The sequence below is a fragment of the Phalacrocorax carbo genome, chromosome 2 (genome assembly GCF_963921805.1).
Source record: "Phalacrocorax carbo chromosome 2, bPhaCar2.1, whole genome shotgun sequence".
Taxonomy (NCBI): domain Eukaryota; kingdom Metazoa; phylum Chordata; class Aves; order Suliformes; family Phalacrocoracidae; genus Phalacrocorax; species Phalacrocorax carbo.
Window position 1 is genome coordinate 131,832,674 of NC_087514.1, and position 12,420 is coordinate 131,845,093.

At 39.7% G+C, this 12,420-nt stretch overlaps 1 long non-coding RNA gene across 3 annotated transcripts in view; it reads right to left on the minus strand.

Annotated features, from left to right (window-relative positions):
• Positions 1–10,778: 10,778 nt before the first annotated feature.
• The window catches only part of LOC135312072 (uncharacterized), a 34,691-nt gene continuing 33,049 nt past the window's right edge, over positions 10,779–12,420 (minus strand). For all 3 annotated transcript variants that reach the window (XR_010371710.1, XR_010371711.1, XR_010371712.1), the window contains exon 4: positions 10,779–11,355. This is a non-coding gene — a long non-coding RNA (uncharacterized LOC135312072). The remainder of the gene's footprint in view (positions 11,356–12,420) is intronic.

Sequence of the window (12,420 nt, forward strand, 5' to 3'; positions counted from 1 at the left end):
TGACAGACTATCAAGGCTTACCAGCATGAATTCTAGCAGGGTTCAGGAGCTCCCAGTCTTTCCTGCCATATATGTAATATTTATGTCTGTTATTAAAGCCTCCATGCAAAAACAACACCAGGCTTATTTTAGATTCTGACTTAAGCTTATAGAGAGGACAGTTGACAATCTACTGATGAATTTATAAGCCCAAGGGCTCATCATGTTGTTGATTTCAATATATCACTAGGTCAGATTTAGTGGAATGTAAAGAGACACTGTTGTTTCACCCTCAGAAGGAGCCAAAGACTTGGGCATCTGGCATTTGAGATTTTTCAGTCTTAGATTCACTTCAACTGCATTTGCAACTGCCTTTTGCATTTTCTTCAAAAGATAACAACTGGGCTAGCCTTGGTCATCACAGACCACTAGAAATTTCCAAACACTAAAAAAGACATTCTAAAAATTGCCCCTTCTTCAAGAGTATCCATTAGCAGGAATTGGAAATGTTTTCATCAGTGACAGCCATGCAAGTACATCTAGCGCAGGTGTATGGACACCCAGAGATAACAAATACACACTTGTGCTGCTCTCCTGATGACATAAGGCATAGAAGGGCCTCAGCTAGTACCACTCAGATCTTTTGTAGCACAGAATATAGATGAGAAAAATCTGTTCTATTAGGAAGGGAAAAAAGAGGCTTAAAGTATCCTTATGTGTGTTTTATTTCAAAGAACAATGGCAAAGTAAAATACATTTTTCTTCTTCTCACACTTATGCACATGAATTCTATGAAGTGATCAGCCAGTAATCACTAGTAATATGTATTTTGTATTTTGCATGTGTATGTGTGTTACAGTAATCACATGTAATATGTAATATAAGTAATATGGGTCCTATGGCCTTAGCTGGAACCATATCCAATTAAAATTTTGGTGAAAACTAGCAAAAAATGGGTTTCTTTTACAGATGTCATCCCAATTATCCACTTAGAGCACTACAGTTAAGTGGTAGAAGAAATATTCTAGACAGGCTTTCAGAAAATTGAGATATATTTGTAGGCTACATTTGTACTTGTATTCTAAGAAAAGTACATAGTTTCAATAGTTTTCTAAAACCAGAAGGTATTAAATTAAATGCTGTTCAAGTTCATTCCACCCCTTTATGACCATCCTCCAACCTGCTGACAGTGCATAAAGTAAAAAGAAAACCAGAAGGTTGTTTCTATTGTTTGCAAGTCTTAAAAAAGGAGCCAGGTGATTAAGACAGACATAGGTTAGAAAACACTTGCACAGGAAAATTAATTTTGCTACATCCCAGATTTTCAGAGGCACCCAAGTACTGCTTTGTCTTACACAGCAGCACCTCAGCAGATCATTATTTCTTTGAAGGCCCTGCTTTCAACAGGAGGTTGGACCAGATGATCTCTAGAGGACCCTTCCAACCCAGACCTTTTTGCGGTTCTATGATTCTTCAAGCTTGGGAGATGCAAAGCTAAGACAAAACGATTACTTCACAAGGGAATCTTTATTTCTATTTCCTTATATAACTTTATAAATTTGACTGCAAGTCCTTCACCAAGTGTAGGTCACTTGACACCGCAGAAGGTTTCCTAGTCAACAGCAGTAATAGTGCAAGTGAGTAGGAGCCTTTAACTGTTCCCATCTTCTGGAACTTGCTTACCACTTAGCTCTTTACCCCTATTTTGTCATATTTAGGACACCTGTTCTGGTTTTGAAGCTTTTGCACTTAATATATTTATCTTATCTCTGATGCTCATAACAATTGACTTCTACCACACTTATCAATTCCCATGTTCGTTGCCCTTATTATGACATCCAGCTACTTTGTCTCTTGCAACACATTCAAAATTATAGGCACAAGCCAAAAAACAAATAGAAGTCAGTTTATGGTTCAGCAAACAGAGTTGAAAGCAAAGCATGTATCAGAAACTTCCCTCTTTTGCTTCTCTCAGAATTCCTGCAATTCAGATGGACGCAGAGGGTTGATCTTGCATATGTAGCTAGAGGCAGTCAATGACCAAATAAGGAATATTTTCAATCCTTTCAGTTACAGCTTCGCATTCCACCTATTGCAGAACATTTAGTCTCCTTTCTTCTCACATATATTTGATGCCTCAGCCATAATGAAAGAAACAGGAGCTAAACTTCACGCACTGCATACTGGTAGCATACATGCACAGATGTGCACAATGCAATACATATATTGAAGGGCACATTAAGTCATCATTATCTGTCTTTGCAAATACCACATTTGTGCATATACTGGTAACAAGTGATAGATGAGCAGTGGTTCAAAACCTGAGGCAACTATTAGGCATATCCTAACTCAAAACTCTGCTTGGAGTTTGACCCTTAGTTCCTAAAGCCACCCTGCCTCACATCAAAGAAAACATATTAAATTACTTTGCATCACTGAGATTCGAAGTATACAATAGGTCATCTTATATCTCTGAGGAGCTTTATACTAAATTTTTCAGTTGAAAACAAATAGATTTACAATTTCTGGAGATGCTGAACAGAGCCAGTAAGGTCTGATGAGCTCCATGTGCTGTTCATTCCCAGGAGGGCTTAGCTGGCCCATTTGCATGAATTAGTGAAGGAGAACAAAGAGGAACTTTCTAAAATCAGCTGCTTCTCTTAGCTGCTTAACTCTGCGGGTACATAAAATAAATCTGCATCTTGGGGTAATAAAAGTGTTTAGAATTAACAACATTATATGAACAACATGGAGAATTGTATTTGTAAAAGAATGGAGACAAACTTTCTTTGAACTCTGCTGTTGAAGAGAGAGGCTTAAGGAAAAAATAAAAGCATATGTTGGGTGCTGAGCTTGTCTTTGAGTGTGGTTACCTTTTTGACTAAGTACCTACTTGCCCTTAGAGACCATCATCAATTCTGAGAGCTGGGAGTCTGCCTCTCCCTCAAGACGCATTTCAAATTAAATGGTACAGCCTAATTCAGCAGCTGATTTCTTTTGGCAGCTATGAAAGAAAAGTTAGAAGTTTAATTTAGATGCCTATGAAGAAATTAAATACCAGCGACGGTGCACTGGGGTACCTATAGTATAGTGATACTGGGTTCACATATGGCTTATGAAGTCTTGAAATAAGGAATTGTAAATGCCGGTGATTCTGAATTGCTCTTGAACTGGCAGTGTCAGTCTTGTGTAGAAAGAGCAGGGGAGGAAAAGAGCAGACGGTCGTCAGAAGGTACTTCCCATGCTGGCTCGGCTCAGCATACCACTGTACGCTTCTCAAAGTACCATATTTCAGGACATTTCCTAACAAATGTATTCTTTCACATATTTATACCGCATATGAATTTATGAATCCCCAGGGGCAGCCTGGAGGATTGCAGAGCCCACCCCCACCTCAAATTTATAACTAGTGATAAATTCTTTCTGGGTATAATTTCCCTCTCCTGCTAAGTGCAGATGGTGCACAGTTTGGCACTGGCACAACAGCAGCACAGGCTGTGCCTCTGCAGTGGTGATTTTCCTAGTTACCCCAGAAATCATGGAGATGAGGATATGGTAACTTGGGCTGACTGTGAAAAGGGGCGCATAGAAGAAAGTTTGCAGGTGATGTATAAAGTAATGGCTTTTTTCTTCCTCTGTTTTCCAATATATAACAGCAAAATATTCTCATCTTGTTAGTATTATGTTGACAGTGACTAATCTATTCTCGTTTTGTTCTCTTACACCACTATTGCATTATATGCTCTCACACATCTGCTACAAAATTTCTTGTTCAGATCCTCACCAGCTAACAAGCACTAGGGACGCCACCGTGCATGCATGTATACCTTTTCTGTCTCTGTATGCTTGATTGTCAGAAAAGGTGGTAAGCAGCAGCAGCTTACTTTCGCCTTAACTAAAACTATACAGCTCTCTATATGCCTGTATTTGATAGCATTCTTCATATAAGGGATACATGGTAGCGTTTAAACTGTACAAGATCTTTGTGAAATGTAAATTGGCCTTGTGGTCTCATCCTGCTCTCAGTCTGGGATAAATCTAAAGTAACTCCACTGGAATAAATGTATTTATTGATTGATTGACATGACACGGAGTGAAATTCAACTCATAAATAAGTTATAGAATCACTGAAGGCGTGAAGAAGCTGCCGCATGCAATTATGCAATATTTTTCATGTGAACGGGCCAACAGTGAGGCACAGGCCCCTGAACTAAAATTACCTTAGTGGCTAGAAAAGAAATTATTCTTCTCTGTTTCTTCTAGCATGCAAGTCACATCTTCATATTCCAGGTTATAAGGTAAGAAAATAGTAGGTAATTAATTTGACAATCTAAATAGTCAACTGCTGTACTCAGATGAAAGATATACACCAGTACGTTGTGTACAGAAAAAAACTGTCTGAGACATACAAACTTTTATGTTTGTTCCCTAAAGTAAAAGCAAGACATCTGGCTTTATCGAAATGCCAGTTTTCCAAATTCTCATCGTTGTAAAACTGCAAAACTGGCCTGTGGCCACGAGAGGGCAGAAAGATCATTCCTGTAAAGCTCGATTTTGGGGAGAATCATGTATTCCCCTACAGAACCTGGGCTGTAAATTGCCATATAAGGCAGCGGGAGGAGTCAGGAAAATGTAAACTACATAGTTAGTTTTACAAAAGCTATCTCATGAACTTTCAACGTTAACAAAGTCTGGTTATATTCAACTTCCCGTTTTTGAATTACTGTTCCTGGAAGAACCAAATTTAAAAAAAATCACAATGGCATTTGACATAAAGCATGAAAAGAGCATTTCTTGAAGTGTGTATTAAGCTGTGTATCAATGCTTTCTAACTTTTTCCTTCTAGCACTGGCCTAAAGATAAGAATATGTAACGTTTCTCACTTCAATAAACAGCTTGCTTTGACTCTTTTTGGATCCAAAAGCATGTGTAGTTCTCACAATATCATGGCTATCAAAATCAGTGAGAAGTCCAGAGAATGACATCTCAGTCCTCTTCACTGAAATGCTCACATCTCTCTATTTTCTCCATCACAATTAGGGGAAAAATATGAATGAGAGCAATTCCTTTTCTCCCTATTTAGCTGAGCTGGCCTCACCTTTTCTCAGCCCACCACCATGTAGGTTAACAAAAACACAGCTTTAATGAGTTAGAAATTATCTATTTTCTGTTTCCACTGACTATGTCACATTACACCACCTGAAGCATACCCACTGCCAGCATGGAGGGGGTACAGGTTTAATAACTGCTTCTTCAAACCTTCATCTTTTCTGCATTAGTCAATGGGAAGGTTAAAAGAGCTCTGACCTCAGATCATACATCTACCAGAGCCAAACACAAATGACTCTCTTATCTGCCTGTCAGAGCCATCAAGTGACTTCATTCCCTGGGAGCTGAATATTTTGCTTAAGAAGGCAGATTATGCTTCTACTTCAGGAGGTACTTTGCTGCAAGGCTCCTTCCTCTCTTTGCCCCAGAAAAAGGGCTAGTTTTCTTTATTCCACTTTCCACACAACTGCCACAGCATGGGGGCACCTTCAGCATCCCTTGATTGTGGGATTGTAGGAGTAAGCAGTCAATAGGACACGGGTAAGAGAGGGAAACTGTGGGCAAGCTCTCATGAAAAGCCATAGAGAGGTAGAAATGGAAGGACTACATGGGGAACTCACTGCAGAACATCTTTAGTATGCTTGAGTACATAGCTTAGTAAAGTTTTCAGGCTTGTAACTGTCATTTTTAGGATTGGGTTGAAGTTACCTTTTCTTAGATCTCCTGAATAACCTGGGAAGAATCCTTAAATAATCATGCTTCTTAATGCCACCTCATTTCTGCTTTTGCCTTCTGACTTCCACAGCATTTTAGAAGTGGATCTCATTGTGAAAAGCTTTTTCTCTATATTCTTCATGACACAGGATGGGTCCAAAACCACAAGAGTGTTTGAAAAGCCTTTAAAACACACATACACAAGTCTATGGATCCTGATGGCATGAGGGCTGAGGGAGCTGGCTGATAAAAGCTCAAGGCCACTCTAAACCCTGAACAATCATGACAGCTGGGAGAGATGTCTGAGGACTGGAAGAATAAATGCCATTTGTATCTTCAAAAATGGCAGGAAGAAGGCTACTGGCTTCTCAGCCTCACCTCCATACCTGGGAAGGTGATAGAACAACTCATCCTGGAAACCACTTCCAGGCACATGAAGGATGAGAAGGTGATTGGCAGTAGTCAGCATGGATTCACCAAGGGGAGGTCATGCTTGACCAACGTGATGATGTTCTATGATGAAATGACTGACTTGGTAGACAAGGGAAGATCAATGCATATTGTCTACCTTGACTTCAGTAGGGCTTTTGACACTGCTCCCCATAAAATCCTCACAGACAAGATGATGAATGGGCTGGGTGAGCAGACTGAAAACTGGCTGAATGGCTGGGCCCAGAAGGTATTGATCAGTGGCACAAAGTCTAGTTGGCGGCCAGTAACAAGTACCCCAGGGGTCACTACTGGGGCCAGTCCGGTTCAATGTCTTCATTAATGATCTGGGTGATGGGGCAGAGTGCATCCCCAGAAAGTTTGCTGATGATACAAAAACAGGAGGACTGGCTGATAACACCAGAGGGTCATGATGCCATCCAAACGGACCTCAACAGGCTGGAGAAATTAATTGACAGGTGTATCGTGCAGTTCAAAAAAGGTAAGTGCAAAGTCTGGCATGTGGGGAGGAACAACCCCAGGCACCAGTACATGCTGGGGACTGACCAGCTGGAAAGCAGCTTTGCAGAAAAGGGCCTGGAGGTCCTGGTAGACACCAAGTTGGACATGAGCGAACAACATGCCCTCACAGCAAAGAAGGCCAATGGTATCCTGGACTGCATGAGGAGTGTGTCACCAGGTTGAGGGAAGTGATCTTTCCCCTCTACTCAGCCCTGGTGAGGACACACCTGGACTACTGTGTCCAGTTCTGGGCTCCCCAGTACAAGGGAGAGACAGACATACTGGAGACAGTCCAGTGAAAGGCCACTAAGATGACGAAGGGACTGGAACGTCTCTCATAGGATGAAAGGCTGACAGAACTGGGACTGTTTAGCCTAGAGAAAAAAGGCTCAGAGGTGATCTCATCAGTGTGAACAACTATCTGAAGGGAGGGTGCAAAGAAGATGGAGCCGTACTCTTTTCAGTGATGCCCAGTAACCAGATGCAATGGGCACCAACTGAAACACAGGAGGGTCTACCTGAACGTAAGGAAACTTTTGACTGTGAGTGTGACTGAGCACTGGCACAGGTTGCCCAGGGAAGCTGTAAAGTCTCCCTCCTTGGAAACATGATCCTAGGCGGCCTGCTCCAGGTGGCCCTGCCTGAGCAGGGATTGCACTAGATGACCTCCAGAGGTCCCTTCCAACCTCAACCATTCTGTGAATCTGTGATTTGGTGATATCTATCTTTTCGTGACCCCTTTGTCACACCATCACAGAACAGCCACCCTGGTAAGGGTGCTATAGAGGTATCAGGGACCTTAGTCCTTCCAATTAGTTGTTTCCCAAAGAAACTCACTAATGTGGAGATACCGGTGGCAGAGATACATCCAACTTAGATACTGAGAGATTTACATGTGCGGTGATCTCTTCTGTGTGAAGATTTAGAGGGTAGAAGTGATGTCCTAAGCCTTTTCCTCCAGTCAGCACACCCTCTATAACAACAACTAAGGCAGGTCATTCCCATAATATCTTAAAACCACAACTCTAAATCTTCCATAGTAATTTTTTTTGAAAGAAATAACACAGTTTTTCAACAGCTGAGTAATTAATGAAATGAAGGAAAAGATTCTGTTGAGCATTTCAATACATTCAGCTCTAGACTAAGATGAAGCATGAAAAAGAAACACTGAAATTATTTTTTTTTCGGAATATATTAAACTTCTGAACTTTGGGAACTACTGATACAGCTATATCACTTGTACATGGCACAAACATTAAAGTGTATTTCACTTTAATGTGATGGCCAAGCTATCCATGAAAAAAAAAAAACAAACAAAACAGTGGTCCAAAGTCATAATAAACCAATTACCAGCTCCACTGGATAAAAATAACATGACAGTGCATTTAATAGGTATTCAGAAAAGCTATTTATGTATTATCACTTGCCAAAAGACTTGCTTCCAGCTTTTTTCACACTGCTTTTCCAAGAAAAGTAGGACCTCCAGCTAATTTTGCCCTGCTTGGTGAAAGAAACAACAGAACAAAAACACTCCTTTCAAACGCATCCGTTTATTTTCATGCCAATTTGACTCAAACAAAAACCACATTAAGATAAAAGGTCAGCAGAAGAAAGTAAAACAGATGAAAATCTATCTCCATGTCTGTCAAACACAGGAAGGCAGAAATATATAGCAAGCCAACTAACCAAAATCCAAGCTCCACCAGTGGCCGGGTTCAACTGTTTTGAAGGATGGTATGAAAATCCCACAAAAGATCTAAGCAAAAAATTTTTATTGATATCTCTGAGAATGGGAGTAAGAAATGGCAGTTCACAGAAGTCCTGCTGCTGTGCTGCCTGCTTTATTTGAAATGTTCTAGGCTCAGTCGATTTGTCAAGAATTGAACTGACATCCACATGACTTCACTCAATTCTTCCCAATTGAATTTCTGGTAATGAACTGGCTTTTGGATTGGCTTGTGGCTATATATTCCGCTTTATTCAGGAGAGGTAAAACAGCCCATCACCTACTTGTGTTTCGGATCCCAGCTCCCAGGTGTGTTCTAACGTCCGCCCCGCTCATGCACTAGGTAACCATCTGTGGACATCATCAGCTGCCTCATTCTGTGCATCACCCCAAAAGATCCCCAACACCCTCTCACTGTCAAGTACTACCAGAACACAGGCCAAAGCATACTCACAGTGCGCTGCACTGAATGAGAAGGTAGGCTTAGTTCCTAGACCTGCTCTACACAATTTCCTGTGTCTTCTGAAGACAGACAGACAATACAGCCTGGGAGAAGAGGGGCTACTCCCCAGATATTGTCTTCTGCTTTGGAATAATATCTCTTCGGGGTTTCATAAACACAATATTTGAAAGGTTGTTACAAATAACCAGTAGCAGTAGTAAAAGCAACCATTGTTTCCTGTTGACACTTGCCAGAATTAGGCAGAAGTCATCTGTTTCCTCCTTAGCATCCAGATACACTAACAAAACCTTTGATATTTGGTATTTTATCCCTGTATCTTCCCCTAGAAGCTCAAATACAAAACATACTGCTGCTGCATGACCTGCCCCACTACTACAGAGAAATTGAAGGAACTGAAATCCTATGAAGAACCTTGGATTGCGTTGAGGTACTAACTCCACTTCAAATTCCTTCTTATCCAACTGCCTCACAAGACAGGTAAGAAGAGAACTCGTAAAGGCAAATTATTCCATTAAAAGTATTTGATATCCATTTGGTGTTACAGAATGTATTTTCTAATGGTTGTGTTTTTCTGGCAAGACACATTTTTTTCCTTTTGGTTTAATGAAACAAAACATTTTCTACTTTGTGCAATAGTCTGTCAGTTCCCTGGGAAATATCTTGATTACACCTCAAAAGATGACTGCTAAAATACATTATACTGTGGCTTTAGGGCTTAAAATCTCCTGAAACCACTTTAATAAAAAATAAAAACAACATGTATATTGTATTTCTAATCTGAAAAAAAAGAGCATATTTCACAAACCAATCACCAATATTTACCAAGATATTATTTGATCTACTCTGGTTTTGAATCTTCTTTTTTTCTTGATTATAGATTGACATAGAATTACTGAGATAAACTTTAAAATTAAAATTTAAAATTACAGGAAGCCTGCATTTTGCTTTCATAGCAAAATGTGTAATCAGGAAGTTTCAGACATCAATGCATTTTTACTATATTTTACAGGCCTAATTATACTGTTGGCTAGGGGGCAGGTTACAGCAGAATTCCGGCAGTTTTTAAAGTTCTGGAAAGCTGAACCTCCATGCTGCTCACTGCTCATGACAATTTTTTTTTTAAGCCAAATTTTTTACATACATAACTGATTCCAAAGTTAGCCTCAAGTCCTCCAGCGTTCTTTCACACAAGATTTTGTCTCTTTTGTTAGCAAAACCAATTCTTAGGTTCCATCTTACTGACATCCCTCTGGTTTACTACTACTGCTAACTTCTTCCATTATTTGTAATGTCTCATGTCCAACATTTGAATTCTAGTCAGAGTATTTTGATATTATTGGATTGTCACACTTGTCAAACTGTGTCTTGATGCCTCCCACTTATGAATCTTCCCTGAGGCAAGTTGTATTCCTTGCATTACAGGAATTTGGGTGAATTTCCATCTGAACTGTTTTAACTATTGACAGACTTGAAAGTTTACTGAATTATAGGCCTGATCTAAGTTTTAGTTAAAGTACATGGAAGATTCATGTTGGCTACACAGGATACCCAGCAAAAGGAAAAATTAAGCTCAGAACGTGCTGCGACGTCAGGATGTGAGCACACCAGCAAAGCATCTTTCAGATGACAACTACGTTAGATGACAACTTTCTTGAAACACAAGAAAGAAATAAGCACGGCCAGGTCATAACATTTCTTTGTGAACAGGAAAATCTGTATTGTAATACAGGCAGTAAGCTACATTTTTCTGGTGGTGTAAACACACGCTTACATGAACTCACCTATTGGTACCTGAGAAGAAGGTGGCTGCATGTTTTATAATATCATACATGTTTTTTAAATGGTGCGTTTTTTCCTAGTCACATAACTACAAGCAAATAAATTAATAGAACACAATTGTTTTCAGCTTTTAAAAATACTGCATTCATTAATTTTATTACATTATCATCTTGCACTCGATTATTTGTTACCAATATTTGCACTGATAAACAGCACCTGTGAATAACCAGAGGCACACATGTGTATTTGTATAATGCTAGGTTATATATATACAAAGAACGTACCCTAAGCATTTTACCCTATGATCAGATAGTCAGATTCAGCGTTGATATACTAATAGTTATTTATATGTTTATTGGGCAAGAGTTAGTGAAAAAAAAGTTCATCCACTCCCACCCCCTAAAAAATTCACTGAATGCCACATCAGTATGTTGCTCGGTGACTATGTCTACATTGGCAAGTATTATAGGCTATATATGGACAGGAGAAGATGTGTAGAGTGAAACGGTGCTGAGGATCTGAGGTCCAAAAAAGTGCTTTTCAGGTGCTCTTTACTTTTTATTACTTCTAGTGTGATTCCAGTGACTCAGGGTCCATTTGTGGCTGTGGTGCCCTCCTGGTGTGTTCCTGGAGCACATCTTCCAGTTAATTTCATCCAGAAGAAACCCAGTTCATGCACTCCAAGACCAAGGCACTGCAAAATAGAGACCATTGGGAAATTCATGTCAAAAGTGCACTCCTGATCCAAATTAAAATGCCAATGTGAATGCACCCTATGTGAACTTATACAGAGCCAGGTCCTAATTCTATCCCTCTAAGAACTCTCTTTCCACAGACCTTCTGGAAGCTGTTGGCAACACACCCCAAAAGATGTTCTGGCGTCATACACTGATCAAATCAGTTACTGGAGCCTTTCACAAGCTCACAATCTAAGACACTGTATTCATACAGTCTGGTCTGAGCTCCCCACATCAAAACAAATTTGAAGGCAAAAACTTTTTGAAAATAAAGGAGGCACTAGTGAACTAATGTTCCAATCCCAGAACATTAGCTTTTTTTTTTTTTTTTTTTTTTGTCAGAACAAAAGATCCAGAAAGCTGGAGGTTGGCTGTCGGAATTCAGGATAAATCTACAATTGTGGAAGTTAGAAATGGTAATCGTCTTTATTAAATCATTGACTATATTGCTGAGACTTTTAAGGACTGTTCATGATACACTCTTTAAAACTTTGCTCACCCTAGCCCTCATTTGATATTCTCTGGGAAGATACTTTTTTTTTTAATGTGTCCTTGAGATCTTCAATATCACTGGATCGATAGCAGCTATAAATACTTCTTTGTGAGAAGGAGACTTAGAAACGTTTTAAGCTTAACAAAGTCCTGTTTGGGCTGAATGAATGATCAGACCTTTGTGTGCAATGCTTCTCTTTTCTGTCTAAGATAAAGTGGTTGTTCTGCAACTTAGTAATCTAGAGATAGCAGTCAACAGGAATGATTTATTAATGTTTCCAGTGAGAGTTGACGTAATGAATACAAACACCACAGAGACGCAAGTGACTTGGCATCTGCCTGCCTACTTTCAGAAAGGGGAAACAAGACTTTAGACAGAACTAAGAAATGATGCTTGAGTTCCTTCAGAAACTTAAAAACAGAAAAGTTTTCTGATAATCTATGGCACATCAGATTCTTATTTTGGTTCACTGTACAATACAAACATATTGTCCCCTGCACTCCGGCAAAACGGATAAAGGAACAGCATC